This window comes from Pristiophorus japonicus, unplaced genomic scaffold (genome assembly GCF_044704955.1).
Source record: "Pristiophorus japonicus isolate sPriJap1 unplaced genomic scaffold, sPriJap1.hap1 HAP1_SCAFFOLD_45, whole genome shotgun sequence".
Lineage (NCBI taxonomy): Eukaryota > Metazoa > Chordata > Chondrichthyes > Pristiophoridae > Pristiophorus > Pristiophorus japonicus.
In genome coordinates, this window is record NW_027254352.1 from 767477 (window position 1) to 790666 (window position 23190).

At 44.6% G+C, this 23190-nt stretch overlaps 19 non-coding genes and 1 pseudogene across 19 annotated transcripts; 1 reads left to right on the forward strand and 19 right to left on the reverse strand.

Moving 5' to 3' along the window:
• The window catches only part of LOC139251826 (zinc finger protein 271-like), a 315853-nt pseudogene that overhangs the window by 147218 nt on the left and 145445 nt on the right, over positions 1–23190 (forward strand).
• trnae-uuc (transfer RNA glutamic acid (anticodon UUC)) lies at positions 692–763 on the reverse strand. The gene has a single exon. It is a non-coding gene; the product is annotated as a tRNA-Glu (tRNA).
• On the reverse strand, positions 1822–1894 carry trnaf-gaa (transfer RNA phenylalanine (anticodon GAA)). Its single transcript has one exon. It is a non-coding gene; the product is annotated as a tRNA-Phe (tRNA).
• On the reverse strand, positions 3097–3168 carry trnae-uuc (transfer RNA glutamic acid (anticodon UUC)). The gene has a single exon. It is a non-coding gene; the product is annotated as a tRNA-Glu (tRNA).
• trnaf-gaa (transfer RNA phenylalanine (anticodon GAA)) lies at positions 4227–4299 on the reverse strand. Its single transcript has one exon. It is a non-coding gene; the product is annotated as a tRNA-Phe (tRNA).
• On the reverse strand, positions 5502–5573 carry trnae-uuc (transfer RNA glutamic acid (anticodon UUC)). Its single transcript has one exon. It is a non-coding gene; the product is annotated as a tRNA-Glu (tRNA).
• On the reverse strand, positions 6632–6704 carry trnaf-gaa (transfer RNA phenylalanine (anticodon GAA)). The gene has a single exon. It is a non-coding gene; the product is annotated as a tRNA-Phe (tRNA).
• On the reverse strand, positions 7907–7978 carry trnae-uuc (transfer RNA glutamic acid (anticodon UUC)). The gene has a single exon. It is a non-coding gene; the product is annotated as a tRNA-Glu (tRNA).
• On the reverse strand, positions 9037–9109 carry trnaf-gaa (transfer RNA phenylalanine (anticodon GAA)). Its single transcript has one exon. It is a non-coding gene; the product is annotated as a tRNA-Phe (tRNA).
• On the reverse strand, positions 10312–10383 carry trnae-uuc (transfer RNA glutamic acid (anticodon UUC)). Its single transcript has one exon. It is a non-coding gene; the product is annotated as a tRNA-Glu (tRNA).
• trnaf-gaa (transfer RNA phenylalanine (anticodon GAA)) lies at positions 11442–11514 on the reverse strand. Its single transcript has one exon. It is a non-coding gene; the product is annotated as a tRNA-Phe (tRNA).
• On the reverse strand, positions 12716–12787 carry trnae-uuc (transfer RNA glutamic acid (anticodon UUC)). The gene has a single exon. It is a non-coding gene; the product is annotated as a tRNA-Glu (tRNA).
• trnaf-gaa (transfer RNA phenylalanine (anticodon GAA)) lies at positions 13846–13918 on the reverse strand. The gene has a single exon. It is a non-coding gene; the product is annotated as a tRNA-Phe (tRNA).
• Positions 15120–15191, reverse strand: trnae-uuc (transfer RNA glutamic acid (anticodon UUC)). The gene has a single exon. It is a non-coding gene; the product is annotated as a tRNA-Glu (tRNA).
• trnaf-gaa (transfer RNA phenylalanine (anticodon GAA)) lies at positions 16250–16322 on the reverse strand. The gene has a single exon. It is a non-coding gene; the product is annotated as a tRNA-Phe (tRNA).
• trnae-uuc (transfer RNA glutamic acid (anticodon UUC)) lies at positions 17524–17595 on the reverse strand. Its single transcript has one exon. It is a non-coding gene; the product is annotated as a tRNA-Glu (tRNA).
• Positions 18654–18726, reverse strand: trnaf-gaa (transfer RNA phenylalanine (anticodon GAA)). Its single transcript has one exon. It is a non-coding gene; the product is annotated as a tRNA-Phe (tRNA).
• trnae-uuc (transfer RNA glutamic acid (anticodon UUC)) lies at positions 19928–19999 on the reverse strand. Its single transcript has one exon. It is a non-coding gene; the product is annotated as a tRNA-Glu (tRNA).
• Positions 21058–21130, reverse strand: trnaf-gaa (transfer RNA phenylalanine (anticodon GAA)). Its single transcript has one exon. It is a non-coding gene; the product is annotated as a tRNA-Phe (tRNA).
• trnae-uuc (transfer RNA glutamic acid (anticodon UUC)) lies at positions 22332–22403 on the reverse strand. Its single transcript has one exon. It is a non-coding gene; the product is annotated as a tRNA-Glu (tRNA).

The window sequence follows — 23190 nt, forward strand, 5'->3', positions numbered from 1 at the left end:
CTGTTTCAGAACATAACATGTCAGCAAAATTCCCTCTTCTGTTCTCGGCACTGATGGGTTGTGAAAGGGAGACGGGCCGAAGTCCTATTGAGCCGCACTGACCCCGAGCCAAATTGAAATTAAAGCAGGTTCAGTCCTTAGCAGTGATATGATGAAGAGAGATAAGAGTCGCGAATCAACGTTAGTGATGGTGAATTTCGGTTAGATCAAAAACTCCATGAATTCTCTGCCGGGAAATTCAGATCTTGGAAATCGCCTGAGAACGCTAAACATTGATATGCAGTGAGCCAATGTTCAATATAGAAGGGGCCCAGGCCAAATGAATGCTCAAGGATAAGTTATCAGTGCCCATGGTCCAGGCATTCCCTGATTCCAGTCTTGCACACGTTGCGAAGTTTAAAATGCTGAATATTTCCACAGTGACAATGCATTGATTGATGATAAGCCCGAGTGCTGTGGCACAAATAGGTACCTGGAAGACTAAAGATAGCCATGATTGGCAAAATTTACGTTGTCTATCAGCAATTGGAGTTCCACTTGTTGAGCGAGATCTTGTCATTTAGTGCAGATTTTAAAACAGAAGTGTCTGTTGTATCACGACACGCTGCTGAGGGTAGGGGCAACAACAGTGAGGTGAGCTGCAAGTTCGTTCAGGAACAGCATTGCATTTCGAAGCACCGCAAATACAATGTTCCCTGAACGGGAATCGAACCCGGGCCGCGGCGGTGAAAGCGCCGAATCCTAACCACTAGACCACCAGGGAAGCTGCTGCAAAGGTCAGTGCCAGCAAGCAGACCAACCCAGTCTTTCCTCCTTGCTGTTTCGAAATTCTAATCACATTCGCGCCAGGGAAATCTGTTCGCAGCAAATGGCAGTTTTTGTGGAGAACACCAAAGACATGTCCGCGCAATCACAGCGTTAAGTGCGGCTAGGCTTCCACTGAAATCCATTTCATTCTCTCCTTTTTCCTGGAATTTTCACTCTCGGCCGAAATAGCTCAGTTGGGAGAGCAATAACTGAAGATCTAAAGGTCTGTGATTCAATCCCGGATTTCAGTAATATCTGGTGATGTTGCGCTCCCTTCATTTTAAGAGGAGACACTGGTTTTCCGGGAATTTTCACTCTCGGTACCGTGTGAACATTTCATTTGGTGCTTTTGTCCTGAACTGCAGCCTTTTGCCCATCTCCGGGCGACAGAACCGTTCTAAATGTCTGTTCTGCTTATAACCATTGACGGGAACAGGTCTCCAGTTCAGTGGTTATCAGCAAAGCAAGAAACACGTATAAACAGAAAGTTGTGCTCTGCACACCGTCGGCAAAGAAGCAATGGCTGTTATTCCAAATAATTGCCATCCCTTGGAATTCCGTGTGGATTTGTTTCGTTATGAAGATTTGATTGTAAAAGTTACTAGTAACCGAATAAAAATTATGAAAAATTGGGATGGCCCATATGGGGATCGGGCCCGCGCTCTTGGCTTTATTAATACCACGCCCTAAACGACCGATTTAACCGGCAACAAAATGCCCCAGGGCTGCGTGAAAGCCCAGCCTGAGATGATTTTGTATCCAGCACACACTGGGTGATCGAGTTACTGCATAAGAATTGAACACATCGCATCGCTAAAACATTGCTCACTCTTCATATACAAAACTGGGCAGAGTATAAATAGAAAGTAACAGAAAAAGAGTGCTGAATCTAAAAAAAAATCATGTCGAAAATTAGTATCACGCAACCACTGAACAGCCCATCCCTCAAGCACTGTCTCGATATCAAACCAGCTTCTCCCCTTAAAATGAAGGAAACGCAAAATCACCAGATATTGCCGAAACCCGGGATTGAACCAGGGACCTTTAGATCTTCAGTCTAACGCTCTCCCAACTGAGCTATTTCGGCCCGACAGAAAACGAAGCAAAACTTTCTCACACCTTTTTGAAAGAAAACTTAAACCCCGGAAGGAATTGCCCCGCACACTCAGTCCTCATTTCGGGGCAATGAGCTCCGGATGTGTTCATGTAATGTATAATGATATTGAAAATCTTTATGCTCATGTTAACTTATCATTGCCCACGATCCAGGCACTCTCTGATTCCGGTATTGGGCACGTTGCTAAGTTGAAAATTTGCATTTTTCACCACTGGCAATGAATTGACTAATCGCCGGGCTGTGATCAGCTCGGTTTGTTAGGATGATGCCGCGCATGAACGTACATGGAAGAATAATGATCATTTTGATTGTTCTCACACTGCACTTAAATGTTGGCAAACCGTACAGTGTCAATCAGCAATTGTAGTTCCATATGTTCATTTAATATTCTGCTGAAGTGTTCATAAAGACACAAAGATTGCACACCAGGCTAGATCTCACAGTGCTGAAGACACAGTGAAATATACTGGAGAGTTTATAACTGTTTCAGAACATAACATGTCAGCAAAATTCCCTCTTCTGTTCTCGGCACTGATGGGTTGTGAAAGGGAGACGGGCCGAAGTCCTATTGAGCCGCACTGACCCCGAGCCAAATTGAAATTAAAGCAGGTTCAGTCCTTAGCAGTGATATGATGAAGAGAGATAAGAGTCGCGAATCAACGTTAGTGATGGTGAATTTCGGTTAGATCAAAAACTCCATGAATTCTCTGCCGGGAAATTCAGATCTTGGAAATCGCCTGAGAACGCTAAACATTGATATGCAGTGAGCCAATGTTCAATATAGAAGGGGCCCAGGCCAAATGAATGCTCAAGGATAAGTTATCAGTGCCCATGGTCCAGGCATTCCCTGATTCCAGTCTTGCACACGTTGCGAAGTTTAAAATGCTGAATATTTCCACAGTGACAATGCATTGATTGATGATAAGCCCGAGTGCTGTGGCACAAATAGGTACCTGGAAGACTAAAGATAGCCATGATTGGCAAAATTTACGTTGTCTATCAGCAATTGGAGTTCCACTTGTTGAGCGAGATCTTGTCATTTAGTGCAGATTTTAAAACAGAAGTGTCTGTTGTATCACGACACGCTGCTGAGGGTAGGGGCAACAACAGTGAGGTGAGCTGCAAGTTCGTTCAGGAACAGCATTGCATTTCGAAGCACCGCAAATACAATGTTCCCTGAACGGGAATCGAACCCGGGCCGCGGCGGTGAAAGCGCCGAATCCTAACCACTAGACCACCAGGGAAGCTGCTGCAAAGGTCAGTGCCAGCAAGCAGACCAAGCCAGTCTTTCCTCCTTGCTGTTTCGAAATTCTCATCACATTCGCGCCAGGGAAATCTGTTCGCAGCAAATGGCAGTTTTTGTGGAGAACACCAAAGACATGTCCGCGCAATCACAGCGTTAAGTGCGGCTAGGCTTCCACTGAAATCCATTTCATTCTCTCCTTTTTCCGGGAATTTTCACTCTCGGCCGAAATAGCTCAGTTGGGAGAGCAATAACTGAAGATCTAAAGGTCTGTGATTCAATCCCGGATTTCAGTAATATCTGGTGATGTTGCGCTCCCTTCATTTTAAGAGGAGACACTGGTTTTCCGGGAATTTTCACTCTCGGTACCGTGTGAACATTTCATTTGGTGCTTTTGTCCTGAACTGCAGCCTTTTGCCCATCTCCGGGCGACAGAACCGTTCTAAATGTCTGTTCTGCTTATAACCATTGACGGGAACAGGTCTCCAGTTCAGTGGTTATCAGCAAAGCAAGAAACACGTATAAACAGAAAGTTGTGCTCTGCACACCGTCGGCAAAGAAGCAATGGCTGTTATTCCAAATAATTGCCATCCCTTGGAATTCCGTGTGGATTTGTTTCGTTATGAAGATTTGATTGTAAAAGTTACTAGTAACCGAATAAAAATTATGAAAAATTGGGATGGCCCATATGGGGATCGGGCCCGCGCTCTTGGCTTTATTAATACCACGCCCTAAACGACCGATTTAACCGGCAACAAAATGCCCCAGGGCTGCGTGAAAGCCCAGCCTGAGATGATTTTGTATCCGGCACACACTGGGTGATCGAGTTACTGCATAAGAATTGAACACATCGCATCGCTAAAACATTGCTCACTCTTCATATACAAAACTGGGCAGAGTATAAATAGAAAGTAACAGAAAAAGAGCGCTAAATCTAAAAAAAAATCATGTCGAAAATTAGTATCACGCAACCACTGAACAGCCCATCCCTCAAGCACTGTCTCGATATCAAACCAGCTTCTCCCCTTAAAATGAAGGAAACGCAAAATCACCAGATATTGCCGAAACCCGGGATTGAACCAGGGACCTTTAGATCTTCAGTCTAACGCTCTCCCAACTGAGCTATTTCGGCCCGACAGAAAACGAAGCAAAACTTTCTCACACCTTTTTGAAAGAAAACTTAAACCCCGGAAGGAATTGCCCCGCACACTCAGTCCTCATTTCGGGGCAATGAGCTCCGGATGTGTTCATGTAATGTATAATGATATTGAAAATCTTTATGCTCATGTTAACTTATCATTGCCCACGATCCAGGCACTCTCTGATTCCGGTATTGGGCACGTTGCTAAGTTGAAAATTTGCATTTTTCACCACTGGCAATGAATTGACTAATCGCCGGGCTGTGATCAGCTCGGTTTGTTAGGATGATGCCGCGCATGAACGTACATGGAAGAATAATGATCATTTTGATTGTTCTCACACTGCACTTAAATGTTGGCAAACCGTAAAGTGTCAATCAGCAATTGTAGTTCCATATGTTCATTTAATATTCTGCTGAAGTGTTCATAAAGACACAAAGATTGCACACCAGGCTAGATCTCACAGTGCTGAAGACACAGTGAAATATACTGGAGAGTTTATAACTGTTTCAGAACATAACATGTCAGCAAAATTCCCTCTTCTGTTCTCGGCACTGATGGGTTGTGAAAGGGAGACGGGCCGAAGTCCTATTGAGCCGCACTGACCCCGAGCCAAATTGAAATTAAAGCAGGTTCAGTCCTTAGCAGTGATATGATGAAGAGAGATAAGAGTCGCGAATCAACGTTAGTGATGGTGAATTTCGGTTAGATCAAAAACTCCATGAATTCTCTGCCGGGAAATTCAGATCTTGGAAATCGCCTGAGAACGCTAAACATTGATATGCAGTGAGCCAATGTTCAATATAGAAGGGGCCCAGGCCAAATGAATGCTCAAGGATAAGTTATCAGTGCCCATGGTCCAGGCATTCGCTGATTCCAGTCTTGCACACGTTGCGAAGTTTAAAATGCTGAATATTTCCACAGTGGCAATGCATTGATTGATGATAAGCCCTAGTGCTGTGGCGCAAATAGGTACCTGGATGACTAAAGATAGCCATGATTGGCAAAATTTATGTTTTCTATCAGCAATTGGAGTTCCACTTGTTGAGCGAGATCTTGTCATTTCGTGCAGATTTTAAAACAGAAGTGTCTGTTGTATCACGACACGCTGCTGAGGGTAGGGGCAACAACAGTGAGGTGAGCTGCAAGTTCGTTCAGGAACAGCATTGCATTTCGAAGCACCGCAAATACAATGTTCCCTGACCGGGAATCGAACCCGGGCCGCGGCGGTGAAAGCGCCGAATCCTAACCACTAGACCACCAGGGAAGCTGCTGCAAATGTCTGTGCCAGCAAGCAGACCAACCCAGTCTTTCCTCCTTGCTGTTTCGAAATTCTCATCACATTCGCGCCAGGGAAATCTGTTCGCAGCAAATGGCAGTTTTTGTGGAGAACACCAAAGACATGTCCGCGCAATCACAGCGTTAAGTGCGGCTACGCTTCCACTGAAATCCATTTCATTCTCTCCTTTTTCACGGAATTTTCACTCTCGGCCGAAATAGCTCAGTTGGGAGAGCAATAACTGAAGATCTAAAGGTCTGTGGTTCAATCCCGGATTTCAGTAATATCTGGTGATGTTGCGCTCCCTTCATTTTAAGAGGAGACACTGGTTTTCCGGGAATTTTCACTCTCGGTACCGTGTGAACATTTCATTTGGTGCTTTTGTCCTGAACTGCAGCCTTTTGCCCATCTCCGGGCGACAGAACCGTTCTAAATGTCTGTTCTGCTTATAACCATTGACGGGAACAGGTCTCCAGTTCAGCGGTTATCAGCAAAGCAAGAAACACGTATAAACAGAAAGTTGTGCTCTGCACACCGTCGGCAAAGAAGCAATGGCTGTTATTCCAAATAATTGCCATCCCTTGGGATTCCGTGTGGATTTGTTTCGTTATGAAGATTTGATTGTAAAAGTTACTACTCACCGAATAAAAATTATGAAAAATTGGGATGGCCCATATGGGGATCGGGCCCGCGCTCTTGGCTTTATTAATACCACGCCCTAAACGACCGATTTAACCGGCAACAAAATGCCCCAGGGCTGCGTGAAAGCCCAGCCTGAGATGATTTTGTATCCGGCACACACTGGGTGATCGAGTTACTGCATAAGAATTGAACACATCGCATCGCTAAAACATTGCTCACTCTTCATATACAAAACTGGGCAGAGTATAAATAGAAAGTAACAGAAAAAGAGCGCTGAATCTAAAAAAAAATCATGTCGAAAATTAGTATCACGCAACCACTGAACAGCCCATCCCTCAAGCACTGTCTCGATATCAAACCAGCTTCTCCCCTTAAAATGAAGGAAACGCAAAATCACCAGATATTGCCGAAACCCGGGATTGAACCAGGGACCTTTAGATCTTCAGTCTAACGCTCGCCCAACTGAGCTATTTCGGCCCGACAGAAAACGAAGCAAAACTTTCTCACATCTTTTTGAAAGAAAACTTAAACCCCGGAAGGAATTGCCCCGCACACTCAGTCCTCATTTCGGGGCAATGAGCTCCGGATGTGTTCATGTAATGTATAATGATATTGAAAATCTTTATGCTCATGTTAACTTATCATTGCCCACGATCGAGGCACTCTCTGATTCCGGTATTGGGCACGTTGCTAAGTTGAAAATTTGCATTTTTCACCACTGGCAATGAATTGACTAATCGCCGGGCTGTGATCAGCTCGGTTTGTTAGGATGATGCCGCGCATGAACGTACATGGAAGAATAATGATCATTTTGATTGTTCTCACACTGCACTTAAATGTTGGCAAACCGTACAGTGTCAATCAGCAATTGTAGTTCCATATGTTCATTTAATATTCTGCTGAAGTGTTCATAAAGACACAAAGATTGCACACCAGGCTAGATCTCACAGTGCTGAAGACACAGTGAAATATACTGGAGAGTTTATAACTGTTTCAGAACATAACATGTCAGCAAAATTCCCTCTTCTGTTCTCGGCACTGATGGGTTGTGAAAGGGAGACGGGCCGAAGTCCTATTGAGCCGCACTGACCCCGAGCCAAATTGAAATTAAAGCAGGTTCAGTCCTTAGCAGTGATATGATGAAGAGAGATAAGAGTCGCGAATCAACGTCAGTGATGGTGATTTTCGGTTAGATCAAAAACTCCATGAATTCTCTGCCGGGAAATTCAGATCTTGGAAATCGCCTGAGAACGCTAAACATTGATATGCAGTGAGCCAATGTTCAATATAGAAGGGGCCCAGGCCAAATGAATGCTCAAGGATAAGTTATCAGTGCCCATGGTCCAGGCATTCCCTGATTCCAGTCTTGCACACGTTGCGAAGTTTAAAATGCTGAATATTTCCACAGTGGCAATGCATTGATTGATGATAAGCCCTAGTGCTGTGGCGCAAATAGGTACCTGGATGACTAAAGATAGCCATGATTGGCAAAATTTACGTTGTCTATCAGCAATTGGAGTTCCACTTGTTGAGCGAGATCTTGTCATTTCGTGCAGATTTTAAAACAGAAGTGTCTGTTGTATCACGACACGCTGCTGAGGGTAGGGGCAACAACAGTGAGGTGAGCTGCAAGTTCGTTCAGGAACAGCATTGCATTTCGAAGCACCGCAAATACAATGTTCCCTGACCGGGAATCGAACCCGGGCCGCGGCGGTGAAAGCGCCGAATCCTAACCACTAGACCACCAGGGAAGCTGCTGCAAATGTCTGTGCCAGCAAGCAGACCAACCCAGTCTTTCCTCCTTGCTGTTTCGAAATTCTCATCACATTCGCGCCAGGGAAATCTGTTCGCAGCAAATGGCAGTTTTTGTGGAGAACACCAAAGACATGTCCGCGCAATCACAGCGTTAAGTGCGGCTAGGCTTCCACTGAAATCCATTTCATTCTCTCCTTTTTCACGGAATTTTCACTCTCGGCCGAAATAGCTCAGTTGGGAGAGCAATAACTGAAGATCTAAAGGTCTGTGATTCAATCCCGGATTTCAGTAATATCTGGTGATGTTGCGCTCCCTTCATTTTAAGAGGAGACACTGGTTTTCCGGGAATTTTCACTCTCGGTACCGTGTGAACATTTCATTTGGTGCTTTTGTCCTGAACTGCAGCCTTTTGCCCATCTCCGAGCGACAGAACCGTTCTAAATGTCTGTTCTGCTTATAACCATTGACGGGAACAGGTCTCCAGTTCAGTGGTTATCAGCAAAGCAAGAAACACGTATAAACAGAAAGTTGTGCTCTGCACACCGTCGGCAAAGAAGCAATGGCTGTTATTCCAAATAATTGCCATCCCTTGGGATTCCGTGTGGATTTGTTTCGTTATGAAGATTTGATTGTAAAAGTTACTAGTAACCGAATAAAAATTATGAAAAATTGGGATGGCCCATATGGGGATCGGGCCCGCGCTCTTGGCTTTATTAATACCACGCCCTAAACGACCGATTTAACCGGCAACAAAATGCCCCAGGGCTGCGTGAAAGCCCAGCCTGAGATGATTTTGTATCCGGCACACACTGGGTGATCGAGTTACTGCATAAGAATTGAACACATCGCATCGCTAAAACATTGCTCACTCTTCATATACAAAACTGGGCAGAGTATAAATAGAAAGTAACAGAAAAAGAGCGCTGAATCTAAAAAAAAATCATGTCGAAAATTAGTATCACGCAACCACTGAACAGCCCATCCCTCAAGCACTGTCTCGATATCAAACCAGCTTCTCCCCTTAAAATGAAGGAAACGCAAAATCACCAGATATTGCCGAAACCCGGGATTGAACCAGGGACCTTTAGATCTTCAGTCTAACGCTCGCCCAACTGAGCTATTTCGGCCCGACAGAAAACGAAGCAAAACTTTCTCACATCTTTTTGAAAGAAAACTTAAACCCCGGAAGGAATTGCCCCGCACACTCAGTCCTCATTTCGGGGCAATGAGCTCCGGATGTGTTCATGTAATGTATAATGATATTGAAAATCTTTATGCTCATGTTAACTTATCATTGCCCACGATCGAGGCACTCTCTGATTCCGGTATTGGGCACGTTGCTAAGTTGAAAATTTGCATTTTTCACCACTGGCAATGAATTGACTAATCGCCGGGCTGTGATCAGCTCGGTTTGTTAGGATGATGCCGCGCATGAACGTACATGGAAGAATAATGATCATTTTGATTGTTCTCACACTGCACTTAAATGTTGGCAAACCGTACAGTGTCAATCAGCAATTGTAGTTCCATATGTTCATTTAATATTCTGCTGAAGTGTTCATAAAGACACAAAGATTGCACACCAGGCTAGATCTCACAGTGCTGAAGACACAGTGAAATATACTGGAGAGTTTATAACTGTTTCAGAACATAACATGTCAGCAAAATTCCCTCTTCTGTTCTCGGCACTGATGGGTTGTGAAAGGGAGACGGGCCGAAGTCCTATTGAGCCGCACTGACCCCGAGCCAAATTGAAATTAAAGCAGGTTCAGTCCTTAGCAGTGATATGATGAAGAGAGATAAGAGTCGCGAATCAACGTCAGTGATGGTGATTTTCGGTTAGATCAAAAACTCCATGAATTCTCTGCCGGGAAATTCAGATCTTGGAAATCGCCTGAGAACGCTAAACATTGATATGCAGTGAGCCAATGTTCAATATAGAAGGGGCCCAGGCCAAATGAATGCTCAAGGATAAGTTATCAGTGCCCATGGTCCAGGCATTCCCTGATTCCAGTCTTGCACACGTTGCGAAGTTTAAAATGCTGAATATTTCCACAGTGGCAATGCATTGATTGATGATAAGCCCTAGTGCTGTGGCGCAAATAGGTACCTGGATGACTAAAGATAGCCATGATTGGCAAAATTTACGTTGTCTATCAGCAATTGGAGTTCCACTTGTTGAGCGAGATCTTGTCATTTCGTGCAGATTTTAAAACAGAAGTGTCTGTTGTATCACGACACGCTGCTGAGGGTAGGGGCAACAACAGTGAGGTGAGCTGCAAGTTCGTTCAGGAACAGCATTGCATTTCGAAGCACCGCAAATACAATGTTCCCTGACCGGGAATCGAACCCGGGCCGCGGCGGTGAAAGCGCCGAATCCTAACCACTAGACCACCAGGGAAGCTGCTGCAAATGTCTGTGCCAGCAAGCAGACCAACCCAGTCTTTCCTCCTTGCTGTTTCGAAATTCTCATCACATTCGCGCCAGGGAAATCTGTTCGCAGCAAATGGCAGTTTTTGTGGAGAACACCAAAGACATGTCCGCGCAATCACAGCGTTAAGTGCGGCTAGGCTTCCACTGAAATCCATTTCATTCTCTCCTTTTTCACGGAATTTTCACTCTCGGCCGAAATAGCTCAGTTGGGAGAGCAATAACTGAAGATCTAAAGGTCTGTGATTCAATCCCGGATTTCAGTAATATCTGGTGATGTTGCGCTCCCTTCATTTTAAGAGGAGACACTGGTTTTCCGGGAATTTTCACTCTCGGTACCGTGTGAACATTTCATTTGGTGCTTTTGTCCTGAACTGCAGCCTTTTGCCCATCTCCGAGCGACAGAACCGTTCTAAATGTCTGTTCTGCTTATAACCATTGACGGGAACAGGTCTCCAGTTCAGTGGTTATCAGCAAAGCAAGAAACACGTATAAACAGAAAGTTGTGCTCTGCACACCGTCGGCAAAGAAGCAATGGCTGTTATTCCAAATAATTGCCATCCCTTGGGATTCCGTGTGGATTTGTTTCGTTATGAAGATTTGATTGTAAAAGTTACTAGTAACCGAATAAAAATTATGAAAAATTGGGATGGCCCATATGGGGATCGGGCCCGCGCTCTTGGCTTTATTAATACCACGCCCTAAACGACCGATTTAACCGGCAACAAAATGCCCCAGGGCTGCGTGAAAGCCCAGCCTGAGATGATTTTGTATCCGGCACACACTGGGTGATCGAGTTACTGCATAAGAATTGAACACATCGCATCGCTAAAACATTGCTCACTCTTCATATACAAAACTGGGCAGAGTATAAATAGAAAGTAACAGAAAAAGAGCGCTGAATCTAAAAAAAAATCATGTCGAAAATTAGTATCACGCAACCACTGAACAGCCCATCCCTCAAGCACTGTCTCGATATCAAACCAGCTTCTCCCCTTAAAATGAAGGAAACGCAAAATCACCAGATATTGCCGAAACCCGGGATTGAACCAGGGACCTTTAAATCTTCAGTCTAACGCTCTCCCAACTGAGCTATTTCGGCCCGACAGAAAACGAAGCAAAACTTTCTCACACCTTTTTGAAAGAAAACTTAAACCCCGGAAGGAATTGCCCCGCACACTCAGTCCTCATTTCGGGGCAATGAGCTCCGGATGTGTTCATGTAATGTATAATGATATTGAAAATCTTTATGCTCATGTTAACTTATCATTGCCCACGATCCAGGCACTCTCTGATTCCGGTATTGGGCACGTTGCTAAGTTGAAAATTGCATTTTTCCGCACTGGCAATGAATTGACTAATCGCCGGGCTGTGATCAGCTCGGTTTGTTAGGATGATGCCGCGCATGAACGTACATGGAAGAATAATGATCATTTTGATTGTTCTCACACTGCACTTAAATGTTGGCAAACCATACAGTGTCAATCAGCAATTGTAGTTCCATATGTTCATTTAATATTCTGCTGAAGTGTTCATAAAGACACAAAGATTGCACACCAGGCTAGATCTCACAGTGCTGAAGACACAGTGAAATATACTGGAGAGTTTATAACTGTTTCAGAACATAACATGTCAGCAAAATTCCCTCTTCTGTTCTCGGCACTGATGGGTTGTGAAAGGGAGACGGGCCGAAGTCCTATTGAGCCGCACTGACCCCGAGCCAAATTGAAATTAAAGCAGGTTCAGTCCTTAGCAGTGATATGATGAAGAGAGATAAGAGTCGCGAATCAACGTTAGTGATGGTGAATTTCGGTTAGATCAAAAACTCCATGAATTCTCTGCCGGGAAATTCAGATCTTGGAAATCGCCTGAGAACGCTAAACATTGATATGCAGTGAGCCAATGTTCAATATAGAAGGGGCCCAGGCCAAATGAATGCTCAAGGATAAGTTATCAGTGCCCATGGTCCAGGCATTCCCTGATTCCAGTCTTGCACACGTTGCGAAGTTTAAAATGCTGAATATTTCCACAGTGACAATGCATTGATTGATGATAAGCCCGAGTGCTGTGGCACAAATAGGTACCTGGAAGACTAAAGATAGCCATGATTGGCAAAATTTACGTTGTCTATCAGCAATTGGAGTTCCACTTGTTGAGCGAGATCTTGTCATTTAGTGCAGATTTTAAAACAGAAGTGTCTGTTGTATCACGACACGCTGCTGAGGGTAGGGGCAACAACAGTGAGGTGAGCTGCAAGTTCGTTCAGGAACAGCATTGCATTTCGAAGCACCGCAAATACAATGTTCCCTGACCGGGAATCGAACCCGGGCCGCGGCGGTGAAAGCGCCGAATCCTAACCACTAGACCACCAGGGAAGCTGCTGAAAATGTCTGTGCCAGCAAGCAGACCAACCCAGTCTTTCCTCCTTGCTGTTTCGAAATTCTCATCACATTCGCGCCAGGGAAATCTGTTCGCAGCAAATGGCAGTTTTTGTGGAGAACACCAAAGACATGTCCGCGCAATCACAGCGTTAAGTGCGGCTAGGCTTCCACTGAAATCCATTTCATTCTCTCCTTTTTCACGGAATTTTCACTCTCGGCCGAAATAGCTCAGTTGGGAGAGCAATAACTAAAGATCTAAAGGTCTGTGGTTCAATCCCGGATTTCAGTAATATCGAGTGATGTTGCGCTCCCTTCATTTTAAGAGGAGACACTGGTTTTCCGGGAATTTTCACTCTCGGTACCGTGTGAACATTTCATTTGGTGCTTTTGTCCTGAACTGCAGCCTTTTGCCCATCTCCGGGCGACAGAACCGTTCTAAATGTCTGTTCTGCTTATAACCATTGACGGGAACAGGTCTCCAGTTCAGCGGTTATCAGCAAAGCAAGAAACACGTATAAACAGAAAGTTGTGCTCTGCACACCGTCGGCAAAGAAGCAATGGCTGTTATTCCAAATAATTGCCATCCCTTGGGATTCCGTGTGGATTTGTTTCGTTATGAAGATTTGATTGTAAAAGTTACTACTCACCGAATAAAAATTATGAAAAATTGGGATGGCCCATATGGGGATCGGGCCCGCGCTCTTGGCTTTATTAATACCACGCCCTAAACGACCGATTTAACCGGCAACAAAATGCCCCAGGGCTGCGTGAAAGCCCAGCCTGAGATGATTTTGTATCCGGCACACACTGGGTGATCGAGTTACTGCATAAGAATTGAACACATCGCATCGCTAAAACATTGCTCACTCTTCATATACAAAACTGGGCAGAGTATAAATAGAAAGTAACAGAAAAAGAGCGCTGAATCTAAAAAAAAATCATGTCGAAAATTAGTATCACGCAACCACTGAACAGCCCATCCCTCAAGCACTGTCTCGATATTAAACCAGCTTCTCCCCTTAAAATGAAGGAAACGCAAAATCACCAGATATTGCCGAAACCCGGGATTGAACCAGGGACCTTTAGATCTTCAGTCTAACGCTCTCCCAACTGAGCTATTTCGGCCCGACAGAAAACGAAGCAAAACTTTCTCACACCTTTTTGAAAGAAAACTTAAACCCCGGAAGGAATTGCCCCGCACACTCAGTCCTCATTTCGGGGCAATGAGCTCCGGATGTGTTCATGTAATGTATAATGATATTGAAAATCTTTATGCTCATGTTAACTTATCATTGCCCACGATCCAGGCACTCTCTGATTCCGGTATTGGGCACGTTGCTAAGTTGAAAATTGCATTTTTCCGCACTGGCAATGAATTGACTAATCGCCGGGCTGTGATCAGCTCGGTTTGTTAGGATGATGCCGCGCATGAACGTACATGGAAGAATAATGATCATTTTGATTGTTCTCACACTGCACTTAAATGTTGGCAAACCATACAGTGTCAATCAGCAATTGTAGTTCCATATGTTCATTTAATATTCTGCTGAAGTGTTCATAAAGACACAAAGATTGCACACCAGGCTAGATCTCACAGTGCTGAAGACACAGTGAAATATACTGGAGAGTTTATAACTGTTTCAGAACATAACATGTCAGCAAAATTCCCTCTTCTGTTCTCGGCACTGATGGGTTGTGAAAGGGAGACGGGCCGAAGTCCTATTGAGCCGCACTGACCCCGAGCCAAATTGAAATTAAAGCAGGTTCAGTCCTTAGCAGTGATATGATGAAGAGAGATAAGAGTCGCGAATCAACGTTAGTGATGGTGAATTTCGGTTAGATCAAAAACTCCATGAATTCTCTGCCGGGAAATTCAGATCTTGGAAATCGCCTGAGAACGCTAAACATTGATATGCAGTGAGCCAATGTTCAATATAGAAGGGGCCCAGGCCAAATGAATGCTCAAGGATAAGTTATCAGTGCCCATGGTCCAGGCATTCCCTGATTCCAGTCTTGCACACGTTGCGAAGTTTAAAATGCTGAATATTTCCACAGTGACAATGCATTGATTGATGATAAGCCCGAGTGCTGTGGCACAAATAGGTACCTGGAAGACTAAAGATAGCCATGATTGGCAAAATTTACGTTGTCTATCAGCAATTGGAGTTCCACTTGTTGAGCGAGATCTTGTCATTTAGTGCAGATTTTAAAACAGAAGTGTCTGTTGTATCACGACACGCTGCTGAGGGTAGGGGCAACAACAGTGAGGTGAGCTGCAAGTTCGTTCAGGAACAGCATTGCATTTCGAAGCACCGCAAATACAATGTTCCCTGACCGGGAATCGAACCCGGGCCGCGGCGGTGAAAGCGCCGAATCCTAACCACTAGACCACCAGGGAAGCTGCTGAAAATGTCTGTGCCAGCAAGCAGACCAACCCAGTCTTTCCTCCTTGCTGTTTCGAAATTCTCATCACATTCGCGCCAGGGAAATCTGTTCGCAGCAAATGGCAGTTTTTGTGGAGAACACCAAAGACATGTCCGCGCAATCACAGCGTTAAGTGCGGCTAGGCTTCCACTGAAATCCATTTCATTCTCTCCTTTTTCACGGAATTTTCACTCTCGGCCGAAATAGCTCAGTTGGGAGAGCAATAACTAAAGATCTAAAGGTCTGTGGTTCAATCCCGGATTTCAGTAATATCGAGTGATGTTGCGCTCCCTTCATTTTAAGAGGAGACACTGGTTTTCCGGGAATTTTCACTCTCGGTACCGTGTGAACATTTCATTTGGTGCTTTTGTCCTGAACTGCAGCCTTTTGCCCATCTCCGGGCGACAGAACCGTTCTAAATGTCTGTTCTGCTTATAACCATTGACGGGAACAGGTCTCCAGTTCAGCGGTTATCAGCAAAGCAAGAAACACGTATAAACAGAAAGTTGTGCTCTGCACACCGTCGGCAAAGAAGCAATGGCTGTTATTCCAAATAATTGCCATCCCTTGGGATTCCGTGTGGATTTGTTTCGTTATGAAGATTTGATTGTAAATGTTACTACTCACCGAATAAAAATTATGAAAAATTGGGATGGCCCATATGGGGATCGGGCCCGCGCTCTTGGCTTTATTAATACCACGCCCTAAACGACCGATTTAACCGGCAACAAAATGCCCCAGGGCTGCGTGAAAGCCCAGCCTGAGATGATTTTGTATCCGGCACACACTGGGTGATCGAGTTACTGCATAAGAATTGAACACATCGCATCGCTAAAACATTGCTCACTCTTCATATACAAAACTGGGCAGAGTATAAATAGAAAGTAACAGAAAAAGAGCGCTGAATCTAAAAAAAAATCATGTCGAAAATTAGTATCACGCAACCACTGAACAGCCCATCCCTCAAGCACTGTCTCGATATTAAACCAGCTTCTCCCCTTAAAATGAAGGAAACGCAAAATCACCAGATATTGCCGAAACCCGGGATTGAACCAGGGACCTTTAGATCTTCAGTCTAACGCTCTCCCAACTGAGCTATTTCGGCCCGACAGAAAACGAAGCAAAACTTTCTCACACCTTTTTGAAAGAAAACTTAAACCCCGGAAGGAATTGCCCCGCACACTCAGTCCTCATTTCGGGGCAATGAGCTCCGGATGTGTTCATGTAATGTATAATGATATTGAAAATCTTTATGCTCATGTTAACTTATCATTGCCCACGATCCAGGCACTCTCTGATTCCGGTATTGGGCACGTTGCTAAGTTGAAAATTGCATTTTTCCGCACTGGCAATGAATTGACTAATCGCCGGGCTGTGATCAGCTCGGTTTGTTAGGATGATGCCGCGCATGAACGTACATGGAAGAATAATGATCATTTTGATTGTTCTCACACTGCACTTAAATGTTGGCAAACCATACAGTGTCAATCAGCAATTGTAGTTCCATATGTTCATTTAATATTCTGCTGAAGTGTTCATAAAGACACAAAGATTGCACACCAGGCTAGATCTCACAGTGCTGAAGACACAGTGAAATATACTGGAGAGTTTATAACTGTTTCAGAACATAACATGTCAGCAAAATTCCCTCTTCTGTTCTCGGCACTGATGGGTTGTGAAAGGGAGACGGGCCGAAGTCCTATTGAGCCGCACTGACCCCGAGCCAAATTGAAATTAAAGCAGGTTCAGTCCTTAGCAGTGATATGATGAAGAGAGATAAGAGTCGCGAATCAACGTTAGTGATGGTGAATTTCGGTTAGATCAAAAACTCCATGAATTCTCTGCCGGGAAATTCAGATCTTGGAAATCGCCTGAGAACGCTAAACATTGATATGCAGTGAGCCAATGTTCAATATAGAAGGGGCCCAGGCCAAATGAATGCTCAAGGATAAGTTATCAGTGCCCATGGTCCAGGCATTCCCTGATTCCAGTCTTGCACACGTTGCGAAGTTTAAAATGCTGAATATTTCCACAGTGACAATGCATTGATTGATGATAAGCCCGAGTGCTGTGGCACAAATAGGTACCTGGAAGACTAAAGATAGCCATGATTGGCAAAATTTACGTTGTCTATCAGCAATTGGAGTTCCACTTGTTGAGCGAGATCTTGTCATTTAGTGCAGATTTTAAAACAGAAGTGTCTGTTGTATCACGACACGCTGCTGAGGGTAGGGGCAACAACAGTGAGGTGAGCTGCAAGTTCGTTCAGGAACAGCATTGCATTTCGAAGCACCGCAAATACAATGTTCCCTGACCGGGAATCGAACCCGGGCCGCGGCGGTGAAAGCGCCGAATCCTAACCACTAGACCACCAGGGAAGCTGCTGAAAATGTCTGTGCCAGCAAGCAGACCAACCCAGTCTTTCCTCCTTGCTGTTTCGAAATTCTCATCACATTCGCGCCAGGGAAATCTGTTCGCAGCAAATGGCAGTTTTTGTGGAGAACACCAAAGACATGTCCGCGCAATCACAGCGTTAAGTGCGGCTAGGCTTCCACTGAAATCCATTTCATTCTCTCCTTTTTCACGGAATTTTCACTCTCGGCCGAAATAGCTCAGTTGGGAGAGCAATAACTAAAGATCTAAAGGTCTGTGGTTCAATCCCGGATTTCAGTAATATCGAGTGATGTTGCGCTCCCTTCATTTTAAGAGGAGACACTGGTTTTCCGGGAATTTTCACTCTCGGTACCGTGTGAACATTTCATTTGGTGCTTTTGTCCTGAACTGCAGCCTTTTGCCCATCTCCGGGCGACAGAACCGTTCTAAATGTCTGTTCTGCTTATAACCATTGACGGGAACAGGTCTCCAGTTCAGCGGTTATCAGCAAAGCAAGAAACACGTATAAACAGAAAGTTGTGCTCTGCACACCGTCGGCAAAGAAGCAATGGCTGTTATTCCAAATAATTGCCATCCCTTGGGATTCCGTGTGGATTTGTTTCGTTATGAAGATTTGATTGTAAATGTTACTACTCACCGAATAAAAATTATGAAAAATTGGGATGGCCCATATGGGGATCGGGCCCGCGCTCTTGGCTTTATTAATACCACGCCCTAAACGACCGATTTAACCGGCAACAAAATGCCCCAGGGCTGCGTGAAAGCCCAGCCTGAGATGATTTTGTATCCGGCACACACTGGGTGATCGAGTTACTGCATAAGAATTGAACACATCGCATCGCTAAAACATTGCTCACTCTTCATATACAAAACTGGGCAGAGTATAAATAGAAAGTAACAGAAAAAGAGCGCTGAATCTAAAAAAAAATCATGTCGAAAATTAGTATCACGCAACCACTGAACAGCCCATCCCTCAAGCACTGTCTCGATATTAAACCAGCTTCTCCCCTTAAAATGAAGGAAACGCAAAATCACCAGATATTGCCGAAACCCGGGATTGAACCAGGGACCTTTAGATCTTCAGTCTAACGCTCTCCCAACTGAGCTATTTCGGCCCGACAGAAAACGAAGCAAAACTTTCTCACACCTTTTTGAAAGAAAACTTAAACCCCGGAAGGAATTGCCCCGCACACTCAGTCCTCATTTCGGGGCAATGAGCTCCGGATGTGTTCATGTAATGTATAATGATATTGAAAATCTTTATGCTCATGTTAACTTATCATTGCCCACGATCCAGGCACTCTCTGATTCCGGTATTGGGCACGTTGCTAAGTTGAAAATTGCATTTTTCCGCACTGGCAATGAATTGACTAATCGCCGGGCTGTGATCAGCTCGGTTTGTTAGGATGATGCCGCGCATGAACGTACATGGAAGAATAATGATCATTTTGATTGTTCTCACACTGCACTTAAATGTTGGCAAACCATACAGTGTCAATCAGCAATTGTAGTTCCATATGTTCATTTAATATTCTGCTGAAGTGTTCATAAAGACACAAAGATTGCACACCAGGCTAGATCTCACAGTGCTGAAGACACAGTGAAATATACTGGAGAGTTTATAACTGTTTCAGAACATAACATGTCAGCAAAATTCCCTCTTCTGTTCTCGGCACTGATGGGTTGTGAAAGGGAGACGGGCCGAAGTCCTATTGAGCCGCACTGACCCCGAGCCAAATTGAAATTAAAGCAGGTTCAGTCCTTAGCAGTGATATGATGAAGAGAGATAAGAGTCGCGAATCAACGTTAGTGATGGTGAATTTCGGTTAGATCAAAAACTCCATGAATTCTCTGCCGGGAAATTCAGATCTTGGAAATCGCCTGAGAACGCTAAACATTGATATGCAGTGAGCCAATGTTCAATATAGAAGGGGCCCAGGCCAAATGAATGCTCAAGGATAAGTTATCAGTGCCCATGGTCCAGGCATTCCCTGATTCCAGTCTTGCACACGTTGCGAAGTTTAAAATGCTGAATATTTCCACAGTGACAATGCATTGATTGATGATAAGCCCGAGTGCTGTGGCACAAATAGGTACCTGGAAGACTAAAGATAGCCATGATTGGCAAAATTTACGTTGTCTATCAGCAATTGGAGTTCCACTTGTTGAGCGAGATCTTGTCATTTAGTGCAGATTTTAAAACAGAAGTGTCTGTTGTATCACGACACGCTGCTGAGGGTAGGGGCAACAACAGTGAGGTGAGCTGCAAGTTCGTTCAGGAACAGCATTGCATTTCGAAGCACCGCAAATACAATGTTCCCTGACCGGGAATCGAACCCGGGCCGCGGCGGTGAAAGCGCCGAATCCTAACCACTAGACCACCAGGGAAGCTGCTGAAAATGTCTGTGCCAGCAAGCAGACCAACCCAGTCTTTCCTCCTTGCTGTTTCGAAATTCTCATCACATTCGCGCCAGGGAAATCTGTTCGCAGCAAATGGCAGTTTTTGTGGAGAACACCAAAGACATGTCCGCGCAATCACAGCGTTAAGTGCGGCTAGGCTTCCACTGAAATCCATTTCATTCTCTCCTTTTTCACGGAATTTTCACTCTCGGCCGAAATAGCTCAGTTGGGAGAGCAATAACTAAAGATCTAAAGGTCTGTGGTTCAATCCCGGATTTCAGTAATATCGAGTGATGTTGCGCTCCCTTCATTTTAAGAGGAGACACTGGTTTTCCGGGAATTTTCACTCTCGGTACCGTGTGAACATTTCATTTGGTGCTTTTGTCCTGAACTGCAGCCTTTTGCCCATCTCCGGGCGACAGAACCGTTCTAAATGTCTGTTCTGCTTATAACCATTGACGGGAACAGGTCTCCAGTTCAGCGGTTATCAGCAAAGCAAGAAACACGTATAAACAGAAAGTTGTGCTCTGCACACCGTCGGCAAAGAAGCAATGGCTGTTATTCCAAATAATTGCCATCCCTTGGGATTCCGTGTGGATTTGTTTCGTTATGAAGATTTGATTGTAAATGTTACTACTCACCGAATAAAAATTATGAAAAATTGGGATGGCCCATATGGGGATCGGGCCCGCGCTCTTGGCTTTATTAATACCACGCCCTAAACGACCGATTTAACCGGCAACAAAATGCCCCAGGGCTGCGTGAAAGCCCAGCCTGAGATGATTTTGTATCCGGCACACACTGGGTGATCGAGTTACTGCATAAGAATTGAACACATCGCATCGCTAAAACATTGCTCACTCTTCATATACAAAACTGGGCAGAGTATAAATAGAAAGTAACAGAAAAAGAGCGCTGAATCTAAAAAAAAATCATGTCGAAAATTAGTATCACGCAACCACTGAACAGCCCATCCCTCAAGCACTGTCTCGATATTAAACCAGCTTCTCCCCTTAAAATGAAGGAAACGCAAAATCACCAGATATTGCCGAAACCCGGGATTGAACCAGGGACCTTTAGATCTTCAGTCTAACGCTCTCCCAACTGAGCTATTTCGGCCCGACAGAAAACGAAGCAAAACTTTCTCACACCTTTTTGAAAGAAAACTTAAACCCCGGAAGGAATTGCCCCGCACACTCAGTCCTCATTTCGGGGCAATGAGCTCCGGATGTGTTCATGTAATGTATAATGATATTGAAAATCTTTATGCTCATGTTAACTTATCATTGCCCACGATCCAGGCACTCTCTGATTCCGGTATTGGGCACGTTGCTAAGTTGAAAATTGCATTTTTCCGCACTGGCAATGAATTGACTAATCGCCGGGCTGTGATCAGCTCGGTTTGTTAGGATGATGCCGCGCATGAACGTACATGGAAGAATAATGATCATTTTGATTGTTCTCACACTGCACTTAAATGTTGGCAAACCATACAGTGTCAATCAGCAATTGTAGTTCCATATGTTCATTTAATATTCTGCTGAAGTGTTCATAAAGACACAAAGATTGCACACCAGGCTAGATCTCACAGTGCTGAAGACACAGTGAAATATACTGGAGAGTTTATAACTGTTTCAGAACATAACATGTCAGCAAAATTCCCTCTTCTGTTCTCGGCACTGATGGGTTGTGAAAGGGAGACGGGCCGAAGTCCTATTGAGCCGCACTGACCCCGAGCCAAATTGAAATTAAAGCAGGTTCAGTCCTTAGCAGTGATATGATGAAGAGAGATAAGAGTCGCGAATCAACGTTAGTGATGGTGAATTTCGGTTAGATCAAAAACTCCATGAATTCTCTGCCGGGAAATTCAGATCTTGGAAATCGCCTGATAACGCTAAACATTGATATGCAGTGAGCCAATGTTCAATATAGAAGGGGCCCAGGCCAAATGAATGCTCAAGGATAAGTTATCAGTGCCCATGGTCCAGGCATTCCCTGATTCCAGTCTTGCACACGTTGCGAAGTTTAAAATGCTGAATATTTCCACAGTGACAATGCATTGATTGATGATAAGCCCGAGTGCTGTGGCACAAATAGGTACCTGGAAGACTAAAGATAGCCATGATTGGCAAAATTTACGTTGTCTATCAGCAATTGGAGTTCCACTTGTTGAGCGAGATCTTGTCATTTAGTGCAGATTTTAAAACAGAAGTGTCTGTTGTATCACGACACGCTGCTGAGGGTAGGGGCAACAACAGTGAGGTGAGCTGCAAGTTCGTTCAGGAACAGCATTGCATTTCGAAGCACCGCAAATACAATGTTCCCTGACCGGGAATCGAACCCGGGCCGCGGCGGTGAAAGCACCGAATCCTAACCACTAGACCACCAGGGAAACTGCTGAAAATGTCTGTGCCAGCAAGCAGACCAACCCAGTCTTTCCTCCTTGCTGTTTCGAAATTCTCATCACATTCGCGCCAGGGAAATCTGTTCGCAGCAAATGGCAGTTTTTGTGGAGAACACCAAAGACATGTCCGCGCAATCACAGCGTTAAGTGCGGCTAGGCTTCCACTGAAATCCATTTCATTCTCTCCTTTTTCACGGAATTTTCACTCTCGGCCGAAATAGCTCAGTTGGGAGAGCAATAACTAAAGATCTAAAGGTCTGTGGTTCAATCCCGGATTTCAGTAATATCGAGTGATGTTGCGCTCCCTTCATTTTAAGAGGAGACACTGGTTTTCCGGGAATTTTCACTCTCGGTACCGTGTGAACATTTCATTTGGTGCTTTTGTCCTGAACTGCAGCCTTTTGCCCATCTCCGGGCGACAGAACCGTTCTAAATGTCTGTTCTGCTTATAACCATTGACGGGAACAGGTCTCCAGTTCAGCGGTTATCAGCAAAGCAAGAAACACGTATAAACAGAAAGTTGTGCTCTGCACACCGTCGGCAAAGAAGCAATGGCTGTTATTCCAAATAATTGCCATCCCTTGGGATTCCGTGTGGATTTGTTTCGTTATGAAGATTTGATTGTAAATGTTACTACTCACCGAATAAAAATTATGAAAAATTGGGATGGCCCATATGGGGATCGGGCCCGCGCTCTTGGCTTTATTAATACCACGCCCTAAACGACCGATTTAACCGGCAACAAAATGCCCCAGGGCTGCGTGAAAGCCCAGCC